The 15,416-nt window shown below is 36.1% G+C and overlaps 1 protein-coding gene across 1 annotated transcript in view; it reads right to left on the reverse strand.

Moving 5' to 3' along the window:
• Positions 1-15,416, reverse strand: part of LOC150094868 (target of Myb1 membrane trafficking protein) — a 295,463-nt gene that overhangs the window by 264,444 nt on the left and 15,603 nt on the right. The window lies entirely within an intron of this gene.

The raw sequence follows: 15,416 nt of genomic DNA on the forward strand, positions 1-15,416 counted from the left end.
TATATTATATATATTTCTTGAAGTTTCTGTTCAGGGACACAAAATTTTTAATTATGAAAATGTTCACTTAAGGTTTTATATAAAAAAGGCTGTATTGTTAAGTGTACCAACACTTGCTTCTCTTTGCTTTTTGCTAATTGCCATAAAGAAATATTTCATCACCGTACTTCTGTTGCATCACCAGAGCTACAACTTGTTTCTGTCACAAATACAACGGTGATCTGAAAAGTTCTCGGCTTCGACCATAGATGGGAAACTATCGGCACGAATTTTTTTTTTTAGAAGTTGGTGCATCTGTCATAAGCATCCACGTGAAATTGCAAGTCATTCTATCAAGTAGTTTGTTTTATACAAACTACTTGATACCTGTCTGAAGCAAAAGTGTTGTCTGCATCCCTTGAAATGGATAAAATTGAGTATCGTGCGGTTATAAAATTCTTTGTAAAAGAAGGTTTAACACCAAAAGAAATTCATTCGCAGTTCATAAAAGTTTATGGGCACTCTTCTCCTTCGTTTTTGACAATTAAAAAATGGCCTGCCGAGTTTAAACATCGCCGTATCAGCCTTGAAGATGATCCACGTGAAGGACGTCCAAAAAGTGTATTTGTCAATTTGTGGATTGATCAAGTGCACAATATGGTATTGGATGACCGGTGAGTCAAAGTGCACGAAATTGCTGAGACTCAAGGCATTTCAAAAGAACGTGTAGAATATTGAAAATTGAAAAATAATTTTGAAATTTAAATGTGTTTTTTCAATATTAGGCCGAGAACTTTTCAGACCACTCTCGTAGAAGCTGACTCATATAGTAATGAAGAGGCATAACAGACAACCATTTATACACTGTTGCATCATAACCATATATGATGCTGGTGACTTGAAAGTGTTAACATGTTTTCTATTGTATCTGAGGTGTGAAGTATAGTAAAGTCCCAGATTAAGGATTTCCAAACATCATGCAGTTCCCACTTTTATGGGAATTGTACTATTGTATAGGGGAAAGTCTTTCCTAGTAGATGACCATGCAACAAAAGCATAGTTCCTATTGTCCAGTTCATGGTATGACCCAAATTTTAATGCATATGAAATGTTCATTTAATTCAGGCCTTTCTGCTATCTGTCACTTCGACTGTCCTCACTGTGAACTTCCAACAATTTGTCCTGCCTGGCTTGGCGAAAATGCACTTTCTCTCTCTATTTTTTTTTTGTCCAGTATACTGTAACCATTATCCTTTCTTGTTGGAAGGTTGCAAATATGTAAAGACATGCTCAACTGTTGTGCATAGCTCAATCCGCCTAATAGATGGTTCTGATAAGCAAGGACATCGGTGCCATAGTGTTACAGGAACTTCCAAAGTATCTTACTGTAGGCAGACATGACTGATCACTGCAGTATTATCAGACTTGCTGCTGGTGGATTATGTGATGAACATCTAGTTCCATCACATTTCAAATAGTGAAAAGGGCAAATCAATTAAGATCAACTCACTATTATGTTTTATCGATACTTCTTGATATACTCAATGACATGACACATTATCCTGATGAAAGTGCACACCACATGTAAGGTAAATGATTAACATGAATGTGTATTGCACTGTTATCACCATACCCTTGAATTTCATTCCTACGAAATAAGAGGAACTAAGATTCATCTCTTTCTCCTACATGACTTAACTTTTTAATGGTATTAAAAAACACCAAACAATTTAATCAAAAGATGTTTTACTAACTGTTTATATTTCGCTGAATTTCAAATCAGCATCATCAGACCACAACACACTTGTACCTGTGACAGTGAGTAAGTAAAACAAAATTGCAGAGTACAAAAGAGCTAAAGTCCTATTTATGGTGCCCTCTAATGTTGAAAAAAAAAAACAAGCATTACAGCTATGTAGGAGTTGCTCTTAGGATGACAGTCTCCCAAATTTTTGGCAAATTAATGCAACCATGCTTGTTCAGGTTAGGAGAATTCTTCAAAGCCATTGCTGACTCAAAAAATAATCTTTCAGATCTGTAACAACTCCTAAATAGCACATTTGTTTTCTTCCATCTAATCCTGTGTGAAGGAGTATCCAAAGTGTGGTCTGCCAGTCCTGACTTGCCATAGTAATAGTAGTGAATGTATTTTTTATATTCTTCCAGGCAGATGTTAACTGATCTTCCTGTTTGTCCATAGTAGGCCAAGTCACAGTCAAACTCCTGGGTGTGCTAAAGTGTGACGTTTATCCTTAGGCAAGTGGATCAGAGTTGCTAGTTTCATGTGGTTTGAAAGTGATGCGAAGGCCATGTTTCATCAATGCTTTGGCTATCTTTTCTGTTGTACCTCTGACATAGGGAATAGAGATAGCCATGTTGTGTTCCTGTGTATTAGAGGGGGGAGGAGTAATGGGGTTGTGTAGTATTTTATCTATTTTGTAGGGATTGTAGCCGTTGGCTAAGAACGTATGATGCAGATATTTGAGTTCTGTGGTCAGAGCTGTATCGTTAGAACAAATGGCTCTGGCTCTGTGTGCGAGTGTTTTTAAAATGCCATATTGTTGGACTGGATGACGATGTGATTGTTTATGTAGATATCTTCTTGTGTGTTGTTGGCTTTCTGTAAATGGAAAAAGATAGTGATCCATCTGAAAAGCTGGTGACTAATGTGTCAAGAAATGGTAAACAGTAATTGTTAGATTCTTTTTCTATCGTGAAGTGGATTTTGGGGTGTTGACTGTTTAGGTAGGTGACAAATGCATCCAAAGTGTCTTTGTCCATGGGGCCAAATGGCAAACACATCATCTACCATAGTGTAACCAAACTAGTGGCTTGTATGTAGCTGTGGTAAGTACTTTGTTTTCAAAGTGTTCCATGTAAAAGTTTGCTAAGGCGGGGTTGGGGGGGGGGACCCATAGCAGTACCATTATCTGTTTGTAGATGTTTTCCTCCCCATGTAAAGTAACCAGCATACATAGTAAATTTGAATAATTCAAAAATTTAGCCTTGATCAAATCCAGAGTGTCTATAAGTGGTACATTAGTAAATAAAGAGGTGACATCAAAACTAACCATTATGTTATTATCATTTCTTGACACATTAGTCACCTGCCTTTCAGATGGATCACTATCTTTTTCCATTTACAGAAAGCCAACACACACAGGAAGATACCTACATAAACAATCACATCATCATCCAATCCAACAGTATGGCATTTTAAAAACACTCAAACATAGAGCCAGAGCCATTTGTTCGAACAATACAGTTCTGACCACAGAACTCAAATATTTGCGCCATACGTTCTTAGCCAACGGCTACAATCTCTACAAAAGAGATAAAATACTACACATCCCCATTACTCCTCTCTCCCCTAATACACAGGAACACAACATGACCATCTCTATTCCTTATGTCAGAGATACATCAGAAAAGATAGCCAAAGTACTGATGAAACATGGCCTTTGCACCACTTTCAAACCACATGTAAAACTAGCAACTCTGATCCGCCCACCTAAGAACAAACTTTACCCTTTAGCACACCCAGGAGTTTATGAAGTTCCCTGTGACTGTGACATGGCCTACTATGGACAAACAGGAAGATCAGTTAACATCCACCTAGAAGAACATAAAAAATACATTCACTACTATTACTATGGCAGGTCAGGACTGGCAGACCATGCTTTGGATACTCCTTCACACAGGATTAGATGGAAGAAAACAAATGTGCTATTTAGGAATTGTTACAGATCTGAAAGATTATTTTTTGAGTCAGCAATGGCTTTGAAGAATTCTCCTAACCTGAACAAGCATGGTTGCATTAATTTGCCAAAAATTTGGGAGACTGTCATCCTAAGAGCAATTCTCACATAGCTGTAATGCTTTTTTTTCAACATTAGAGAGCACCATAAATAGGACTTTAGATCTTTTGTACACTGCAATTTTATTGTTTTGCTTACTCACTGTCGTGGGTACAAGTGTGTTGTGGTCTGATGATGCTGATTTGAAATTCAGTGAAATATAAGCAGTTAATAAAACATCTTTTGATTAAATTGTTTTAGTGGTATTAAAACGATTTAATACCATTAAAAACAATTTAATGGTATTAAATTGTTTTTAATACCATTAAAAACTTAAGTCATGAATAACCATCGACACCTAAGCTTATCTGTTAGTTTGATCTTTCTTCATACCTTCCAACCTTCTTTCAGTTCCCTGATATTCCAATGCTCATGTTACTTTTCCCACCTTACTGTAGCTGCTTGTTTTTATTTTACAGGCAAAATATCCTGCAGTGTCATCTGCTGCTATGGTTCATTTGGGTGACTGTCTGGTGATGCATGGTGCATTCATACAAGCTCTCTAGGATTCCCTGCTAATACCAAGAATTCCGACCAACTTAATACTGATAGTGTCCATACAATCTATCACCTATTTCTGACTGTCACAGTAGTGGCAGCATGACACCAGCAACACAATCAGCTATATCTCTGATGAAGTCCACTGAGTATGGAGATTGCAAACATTCTGTCCATCACCTATAATATCATATGGTGTTTTTATGTAGTGTGCATCAAGGGTCAATTGTCTGAACAAGTGGTTAAGTGATTCCTTTCTTTTGGTGCCACCTTATATTCAGCATTTCATTTATCAATTTTGCAGTTTATATACCTTTGTGTAGGCTTCTACAGTAGTTCAATGAGATGCCACTGTTATCATTATATCAAGGAATGCAACTTTGTCTTCATTGTTTTCTGTTCTAAAATGTGATATCACTGATTATGATGAGAGTCATATGACCAAAATTATTAGAATATCTTCATCAGACAGTAAGTAAAGTGGCCTATGGGAGCATAGCTTGCTCTTAAAGTGTAGGAATAATAGAATAGTAGAATCCATGGTCAAGCAATGTTGCTAGCTGCAAAACTAACCTGAAATTTTAGTTCTAAAACTAAACTGAAAATTCAGTTTTGAAACTAAAATTTGTATAACTTTTTTATTTTTTTTATAACTAAATTTAGTTTTAGTTAGTTCTTTACGCTAAAGTGCAAATAACATTCACGAAGTTCTGTTACATTTGGCAAGAAATGGTTATTTATCAATTTAAAGGCTTACGCTACAGCAAATTTCTGAAAAGTGATGCCTCAAGTTTGGCATGTATTTCTGTTGATGATAAATCGATATATAAAATTCTAATTATTTATCTTTTTAGGCATACTCTTTTAACTAAAATTTTTGGTAAACAATTAGTCGTCAGTCTCAAACCCTAGCATGACAGATAATTAAGTTCAGTTCTACTGACTTATAGGCTTATGATGATAATAAGAATAGAGCAAAAATTGTGACTTCTACTGTACTCTCATCACCCCTACTGCTGACATCACATGTTCCTAATCTTAACCGGCATTACTGTCTGAAAGCCAATAAATTTAAAGTATGGGGATTAAGAACTCAAGTTTCCAGGAGGAAAAAACCTACTTGTCTGTGATAAAAGATCAACTAACTGAGGAAACAGCTGAAAACTTGGGGAACTACTGTTTAATTAAATAGTAGTTTAATTAAACCAAATTTAATATTAATGCATTCATTTTAAGGTATTAATATAAATGATATATAATTTAATAAAAAAATATAATACTTTTAACTTTAATATTATTAATATTTATGATAAGGAATGATCTGAAGAGCAATATCCAGCTGCTTGTTGATAATGCTAAATGAGAAGAAGGCAATAGTTAATAAAGATGATATTGAATTCCTACAGAATGATTTGAATAGGCTGATTTGAAGAGGGCTATCATCAGATACAAAGTGGAAAGTGTTTGGGATTTAAAGATTACATGCTATTACCTTGATGAGACTGGACTACTAAGACTAAATATTTATAAGCTATTCAAATTTGTGATATATCTAAATGAGAATTATTAGATATTCATGTCACACAATTAGGATCGGGTACAATAAATTTCATCATCATCATCAATTTAGCAATGAATTCAGCTGTTCACAAACATGGTCTCTCTCTCTCTCTCTCTATTTTGCTTTGTTTTCCAAAATAATGCATTCCTCTCATTAATAGCCAGAAAGTATATGCAAGTGGAAATAATGTAGAAGCTTTATGACCTTAGCTGTCTCATGTAATCGTAAACAGCAAGAACAACCAAGCCAAAAAGTTTAGTTGCAGTATAAAACAAACTTAACATTTTCATGCACTTGTTATGCTCCAAATAATTTTTTAAAATTTTATATATATATATATATATATATATATACATACACACACACACATATATATATATATATAATGTTCTTAATGTTTCTGGACTTAACAATACTGTTGTTGGCCTGGTTAACCAAGTGGTTAACTGCAGGTTTGAATTGTGCTGTGGGCATGGATGTTTGTGATTGTCTGTGAAAATACTAGTGATGGTAGTGGGCAGTAGATGGTGTTGGTGTAGATGATGCGGTTCACTGTAGTTGGTGGTAGTGGAGATGGAGAGTTGTAGAGTGGGTGTCCTCCCTCTGTGAGTCTTTGAACTACTTGAAGGTGTCACATAATAATAATTTCAGTGCTTCCAACACAAAATAAATTTAAATTTTCAGCTTACTCTCATATATCATCGATGTGTTGTAAGTCTCACAACTTCTATGTGTATGATTAATACATACGGTAATCTACTGTTACAAAACTATAACCCTTGCATGTTGACGGACTTCTCTGTAGAGTACCATGTAACAGTACTTCAATTATTCAAACTCAACATTCATAAAAACTGAAGGGTTGGATAAATGGAAGATTTTTGTATATATAAATCTGAAATTTAAAGATTCCAAGAAATTATATTCTTGGTTTAATCCTTTATCCAAGTGTAAACAAACAAAGTTTGTGTATGAGGTATCTAATGATTACGCTACTTGTAAATAGAGGCTAATGACTTCACATCAATTGCCTTTGTATCCCATAATTATTATTATTATTACAGGTATCTCCATGGAGTCAGTAAACTCATCGCGGGAGACCCAAACTAGCAAAACAATATGTCATATCTCTTCTTGAATTCATTTACAGACGAAGAGCTCACAACTAAGTCAGGCAATGAATTCCACTCATTCACCACCCTCTGGACTTAAATCATTTTACAACTGGGAGAACAATATAAATTACTTGATTGATTTAAATATAAGTTGTTAAATTCAATTTAATTACATATTTCTGTTTTTTTTTTTTTACATGTAACACAACTTAATGAGAACACTGTGGATATTTATGTGCAGCAACAAGTTCATCAGAGTTGATTTTCAACAATGATGACAATACTCGTAACAAATCCTGAAGATGGTCATCAATTAGTCGGCTACTTTGTGACGATTTAACCACCCCTCATTGTTGAAAAAGTGCATTCACATATATATGTGCTTCCAAACATAGATGTTATTCTCAAGCTGAAATCACTCAATGCAGGATATTTTTCCCTTGGTACCAGTTTCCAAAAGGTCAATGCCTATCTCCACCCTTGATTGGAAAAAGGGTTCACTTTGAAGGTCACACAACTCCAATTGAATAGTATCATGCTGCTCTGAAATGTTGCATTTCATTGGGTTGTTAAATAATGTCAGTTGTGGCCACATGTCACTGAAGTCAGAAAATTACTTACTGAATTGCTCCAAAAGTTGGTCTATTCCAAAAGCAGAAGTTCTATTTTAACTTCCGAAGATTTGGGAAACAGTCATCACCAGAGGTCCCACCTTACATTCCAGGCCACCTACAACTGCCCTTAGAGGGCGCTCCACCTAGATAGGACTTTATTGTCACCCACGTGGTTGGGCTTAGTTATTGTAAGTTTTTGTGTGCATGTTACATTAATTGTCTTTGTAATCCCCGTAGATGTCCTAGTGACTAGGACGAAATATAGGAAGTATTAAATTCTATTTTAATTCTTTTTGAGTGTTGTAAAAAATCCATTAAACCTCCAACATAATGTCCTCACAGCACTTAAGCCTCTACACAAGAAGAGCAGCTCAATAGGTATTCCATCCCCTCCTGGTTCCTTTTTTTATTGGATAGGCTGTTGCAGTGCCTACCTCACTTCAACTCTCCACTGGTACTGGCTCCTGTGTATAATCCTGCTCTTTAAATTTCTCAGTAATTTTGGAGTCATTTCTGTAAAGAGCTTCTGTATATTCTTTCCATCCTTCTTTGATGTCTACAGCTTCTGTAAGATATCCTTTGTGTTTACTTTTCAATCTTGTCACCTTGGCGCTGAACTTCCCTGTCAGTTCCCTGATCTTTTTGAAAAGATCTTGTTTTTCCCCCTCTTGCTTTAGTCATCTATTTGTTGGCATTCCTGGTTAAAGTATTTTACCTTGTCTCTTCTGGCTTGTTGTTGAAATTCTGCATTCAAATACCATACTTCCTGCAAATTTCCTGTGGCCTTCATTTTCCTCCTTTCCTGAGCAGTTTTGATGAACGTCATAATAGCCTTCAAAATCTCATTACTATGCAACAAAAGTGGGTTTAGTTCCAAAATTCATGGGTATCCCATAATTGAAAGCACCTCATCTTCTCATTAGTTCGGTTAAATAAATAAATAAATAATATCACATCTGGATGGGTGTCTTAAGTGTACAGAAAAACAGTGAAAGGTTACAAAAATAAACAAACATTCTTAAATTTGGTGCTCTTACTCTCTTATTATCCTATCACAGCTTTGTTTAAAAATTAATATCTATCTACAGAGCCTGTAATATCCAAGTAAGAAAAAAAGGATTAAAATTTAAAAAAATAAACAAAAATTAGGGAACTCACCAATCCGTAAAGTAATTATTAATTTCACTTTATACAAATAAAAATATTATAACTAATATTGACAGCATATACTAGAAACACGTGCACACTTGTGTGCACGTGTCTTTATTGTAAGTTCCCAAGAAGATGGCAACGTGACGTTCGCCGAAATATCGGAAAGTATATATTAAAGTTTATTTAATCTATATTTCTAGTATACGCTGTCAATTCCTTAAATATTAGTTATCATGTTTAACCAGCGTATAAGCCTCTCAACAAGAAAAATAAAAATATTATTACAAAAAGCCAAAGAAAATCTAATTAAATAAATAATACAGAAAAAATATTTTCTAGAATATTTCTTGTTTTGCATTTGTTATTCAAATAGGTGCATCACTAAAATATTATTTCGATTATCTTGCAAAGAATTTTCCTGTGATGACGTGTTGCTTACTCACTACCTCCTTTTGCAACTTCCAGGGATGGCCCCTTTTCCCTTTCTGAGCTCATTCTATCACATGAAAAATCTCCCAAATGTTAATCCGATAATAACTCTTCAATGGCTTAAATGTCTCAATCATATCCTTCTCCACCTCCCTTTTTTTTCTATCCACCTAACTATGTTTATCCTCATAATCGACATTTTACATTCCTGATATCATTTTTGTTTTCTCTACAGCCTCTTCAAAGTACTTCATTGACCTTCTTTTTGTGCTCAGACAGATCTGAGCACAGAAATTCAGATGTCATCTGATCAAAGCCTTTTATCTCTCGTAGTCAACATCCACCTAAATATCGCAGCAATTCTCTGAATTGTCTTCATAACCTTTGCAATATATCCTATGAACTTCAAATGTGTGACTGCAATCACCCCAAGATCCCTTGCTTCCTCCACATCTTCCAGTATAACTCTGCTAAGTGAGTATAAAGCATCCTATCTGTAAATCCGAAATTTCAAAACCGCACATTAAGTTGCATTAAACTGATTTCACCACCTCTCCAGTTTATTCTAACCCTCTTCAAGAGCCAAAACATCTGCACTAATAACCCTTTAACGCATCACACCATTTGCAAACAACTGAATATTCCATTGTAGTCGAGTGACAATATCAATAACAGATTATTATTATTATCATCCCTAGACCCCAATGGAGTCAGACTCATCATGGAGGGGGTCACTCTGTCATAACCAGCTAATCACAACATGCTTAAATACATTCACTGCAGACACCACACTCTCAGGCAATGGATTCCAATCATTCATCACTCTCCATGCAAAAAACCTGTTTCTCACTCTTTTGCTCACAACCTCCTTATACAGGTTCCAAGGATTTATTATTATTATTATTAAGAGAGAACTTCAGGGAATCAGCGACTCATCGAGGGAGGCCACATACTACACACACCAGCTATCATACTTATTCTTGAATTGATTCACACCGCTTGCACTCACAATATCCAATGGCAATCCATTCCAATCAGCCACCCTCTGAGAGAAAAATCTAGCCCTCACACCCTTCTTGGAGGTCTTCATTCTCAGCTTCCAAGAATGCCCTCTAATCCTTTCCCCGCCCTCCATAAATTGAAAAATTCCATCACTTAAAATCCTGTATGACCCTTTCAGAAGTTTGTAAGTCTCAATCATATCACCCCCTCTTTCTCCTGTTTGCAGTCTACAAATTCTCAATCTGTCTTCATAATCAGTATTCCACAATCCTGATATCATTTTTAACACTCCCCTTTGTACTCTCTTCGATATATCAGAATCACAACAGAAACCAGGAGACCAGACCTGCGCACAATAGTCCAAGCGAGGTCTTATCAAGGTCTTGTAAAGAGGCAAAATAACATCCTTATCTTTACATGTGAACATTCGTTACAACATTGCAATTATCTTTGGAGTTGTATTTGCAATCTTTGCCACATGGCCCCTAAACTTCAACTTCCTTATCTATTAACACTCCAAGATCCCTAGCGACACTGGATATCTAATCATGTCGAAGTGAATGACTTTACATTTACTGACATTGAACTGACACCCATTTTCCCATGCCCACAATTCCAGCCTATTCAAATCATTCTGCAAACTGCATATCAGCAACATTCCTGATTACCCTACCTATCTTTGCATCATCAGCAAATAACTGTATGTCACTCGTCAAATCTTTCCCAATATCATTAATGTACAGATTGAATAACAGTGGACCATGCACTGATCCTTGTGGTACACCACTTGTTACCTTAAACCTTGCAGACTCGGAGCCCCCAATACCACTTTTTGATATCTGTCAGTCAGTCATCCTCTTATCCATGCTAATATTGTATAATCCAAACCCATTTTCTCCAATTTATGCAGCAGTCTGCCATGCTGTATTCTGTCAAAAGCCTTAGCAAAATGCAAAAGTATCATGGTGTATCCATTCCCCTTGTCTAGTTCAATGGTAACATTGTTATAGAATGTGAGCAAGTTGCTAAAACATGACCTTCCCTTAGTAAACCCATGTTGTTTATTGCAAAGTAGAGATTCACTGTCAACGCATTTCTGAATGTGGACCCTAACCAATTTTTCCAAATTCTTCACCACCACTCCTGAGATACTAATTGTTTGATAGTTGGATACATTGGTCTTTGCACGACCCTTGTACAATGGAATTACCATATATTTCTTTCATTCCTACAGAATCTTCCCTGTTCTGAGATGCATATTAAATATCTTGGTCAAAGGACTGGCCAGTTCAGCTAAACACCCTTTTAGCACACGTGCTGATATTCCATCATTGTTGAATTCTTATTCAGTTCGTGCAACAGCTCTAATACCTTGGCCTCACACACCTGTGTTTCTTCATCTAGTGAAGAGGTAACAGTGAGCTAATGTGGCATTCACCAGGTTGATAGCTTTTAACAAAATGGGCACTCATTAACTGAACAATCTCTTCTGCATCTGTAACCCTCATGCCATCTGGATTTAGAACGGTTATTCTTTCATATTTGTTCTTTCTTTTACTTGCATCATATCGATAGAATTCTTGTGGGTTGTCTTTAGCACGCAAAGCCAGTTTCTTTTCATAATCAGACTTTGCTTTCCGTACAACAGTTGTGACTATTCTAGCCTGCTGCTTATAACGTTCATAATGGATGTCATCCTTATGCAAACGGTATTCCTTCCACATTGTCCTTTTCTTACGAATCTCTTGCTTAATAAGATTACACATCCATTTGTCTCCGAGTATTTATTCTTCGAACTCTTGGGACACATTCTGATATCACATCATTTAGGTATTGTTTAAATGATTCCCATGCACTGTCGATATTCTTTCCATCCAGCAACTGATCTCATTCCACTGTACTCAGTATACTCCTTAGTAGGTCATAATTTCCTACTTTGTAGTTCAGCATGTAACCTTTTCTGAATGGAACATTCATGAACTTAGTCACTTCCCAAGTGAGTACTGCATGATCACTGTCACCAACTGGAGGGAGAATAGTTATGTCTTTAACTGAAATGCCCTCTGGCACTATAATCAAATCTAACACTCTTTGACCTCGAGTTCCTTCTGTCACATGCTGCTTGAGGAAGTTGTCCCACACCAGCTCAATAAATGCATTTTCATTCTTCTCAGGATGAATTGTTCTTAGCCCATCTCACAGCATTCTATGAAAAACCTCTGCAACATTAATTTGATAAGAATTCCGTACCAACTTATACATCTCCTTAATATCATCCCTTCTTGATTCTGTAAACTGCATCTTCTCAACCATTTTTCATACTCAACATTCCAGAGACCAAAAACCATCTTAATCAATCACCTCTGGACCTTTTCAAATATATCCTCATTCTTTTGAAAATCAGATAACAAATCTGTGCACAGCTGTCCATATTCGACCTAATCAAGACCTTATAAAATGGAACCAATATCTTACTTCTACAAATCAATGTCCTCTGCATCATGTCCTTACAATTTTAGATTCCTATCCACCATAGAAAAATCTCCACCTTTCTCACTTCTCCTAAGGACAAGCTTCCACATCTTAATCATCCAGGTGTCTACCAGATTCTGGGCTCTTGTGGATTATCTTATTTCGGACAAACGGGAAGATCTGCCTCTATTCGGCTAGAAGAACACCAATCTTATATTGAATACTTTAAACCTGAAAAGTCTGGACTTGCAGAACATGCTATCTTCACTAGACACAGAGTTCACTGGAGAAAGACAAGAGTTCTTCACAAAAGTCAGTTTCTCATGGAACGCCTTTATAAAGAAACATATGAAACTCTACTTCATTCTCTTAACTTAAACAGATCCGACGGCTTACGTCTATCCCCTTTATGGGAGATAGTACTTTACAAATCAGCTAATCTTTCCTAACTTTTTATTGTATTGATTTTTTTTTATTTATTTTTTATTTTTTTTATTTTTTTTTATTATTTTTTATTTATTTATTTATTTTTAGAAAAGTTATTGACCTTTTTAGTTATCTTACACCAGCTACTTAGGTGGCACTTTTTGGAATTGTCAGTTATTGTTTAATTTGAGCTTAATGTACTGAAGATGCCTGTACATAGGCGAAAATTATCTGACACACAGGCGAAAATTATACTATTAAATAATCTTTGTACGTGAGTTTTTTCCGTTATTAATTTTGTATCGATTCCCAGTACTGATCCCTGTTGGAACTCCACTTATAACCTTCCTACTCTTTGATACTATTTCCCACCCTATATAAAACTCCAAATCCAATCCACTAACCTGATATCCAAATCCACATGTTGCAACTTAAAAAAAAACCAACTTGTCATGTGTAACCTTGTCAAATGCCTTGACATGACAATGTATATCTTATCCTCATCCATAGCTCTTGTTACTCTGAAGTAAAAGGTAACCAGATTATTAAAACAAGCTCCTTTAACTAATCCATACTGGTCTGCATAAATAAGGTTGCCCTCATCTGCCCATTTCTGTATACAAGTTCTTACTAATTTCTCCGAAATCTTAACTACAGAAGAAATACAAACAGGTCTTATAGTTTGATACCTACATTTCCACCACCACTTTATGTAATGGCACCATCTTACTCTCCTTCCACTCTCCAAGAACCTGTCCCAAGACTTGCATTAAACAGCCAAGTTGCATAGTCAGGTTCACAGCATAATCCATGGAAACACATGGTAAAATTCTGTCTAGTCCTCTCCTGCATTACTAGCATTTAGCTTACTCGGTATTCAGAATAAGTCCTCTCCATCCACTTCCAACACTTCACCACTCCTTATATCCCTCTAGGAATTAAGCCTGCTGTACTACAATGAAAGAATTTATGAAAGCGATCATTAAACAACTCAACTATGTCATTTTCATTAGTCGCCTGAGTCCCACTGCTATCCAGCAAGGTAATCCGTCAACAGTAATTTTTCCTCTAACTCATCACATAGTGAAAAAACTCTTTGGAATTCTCCTTGGATTGCACCACTAGTGTCCTTTCATATTCTAATTTTTCACTCCCTACAATACTAGTCACTCATGCATCTGTTCTGTACCTCTCTTTCTTTATATCTTCCATAATTTCTTTTTCATTGGTAATGCATCTTTAATTTTTCTTGATATCCATTTGACTCTAAATCTCTTTATCAAAATTACCTGAGGTATAAATTTCATCAGGTACAACATGAGGTACAATTTCATCACTACCTGAGTAGTGATGAAATTGTACTGATGAAAACTGGTTTCTTAGTCTATGATACATGTCTACCTTATAATGCCAGCCTGGCTGGCTGAGTGGTTAGCATGTCCACTCTCCAGTCAAGAGGCTGCAGGTTCGAATCCTGCCGTGGGCATGGACGTTTGTGATTGTCGGTGGAAATACTAGTGGTGGTTGGCAGTAGATGGCATTGGTGTAGTTGCAGTCAGTTGGTGGATTGTGAGTGGTGGAAGCAGAGTTGTAGATGCCCTACTTTGATTAGTCTTTGGACTCCCTGGAGGCGACAAATAATAATAATAATTCCACAAATTCTTTTTGTCTGGATACTTCCTCCAACATGATTAAGCTCATAAAATGGGGACATGTATGATATATCAGTCACAATCAGATCCTCTGATGCTGTGACCAAATCTGATCCTCTTGATCCAAATCTGAAACTCCATATTTTAGAGTTTCCTCCACCACATGTTACCTAAGATAGTTGTCCCTCAGGAAATCCAAAAATTCATTTCCTAATACTGCATGCCTCCTCTGTCCAGTTCATATTGCTATAGTTGAAGTCCCCCCACGATGATCAGTTGCATTCCACTTGCCAAACTAATTTGCCTAAACATTTTCTGCTCATCACCATCTATATTCCCTGTTCTATAGCAACACTCCACTAAATATTTTGCCTTATAAACATCTATCTCACACCATATACTCTCAAAGCCATTAGTGTTATTTCTACCCTGAAGGGTAGAATTCAGTTATCATGAGTAACACTCAGCACATCACATTTACTTTCCTTATCTTAACAAAATATGCTATACCCTTCAATACCTATCACTGTTAGAACATCCTCCTCAGTTAACTAAGTTTCATTTATACCAACTATCTTTGGAGAGAGCAAATCAGTCAGTGCCACAAAATCATACCTTTTATTTCTAAAAATCCTAGCATGTGTATACAGTGCATTGCC

Source organism: Typopeltis vanoorti, chromosome 21, assembly GCF_054136105.1.
Source record: "Typopeltis vanoorti isolate ZY-2024b chromosome 21, IOZ_Tvanoo_1.0, whole genome shotgun sequence".
Lineage (NCBI taxonomy): Eukaryota > Metazoa > Arthropoda > Arachnida > Uropygi > Thelyphonidae > Typopeltis > Typopeltis vanoorti.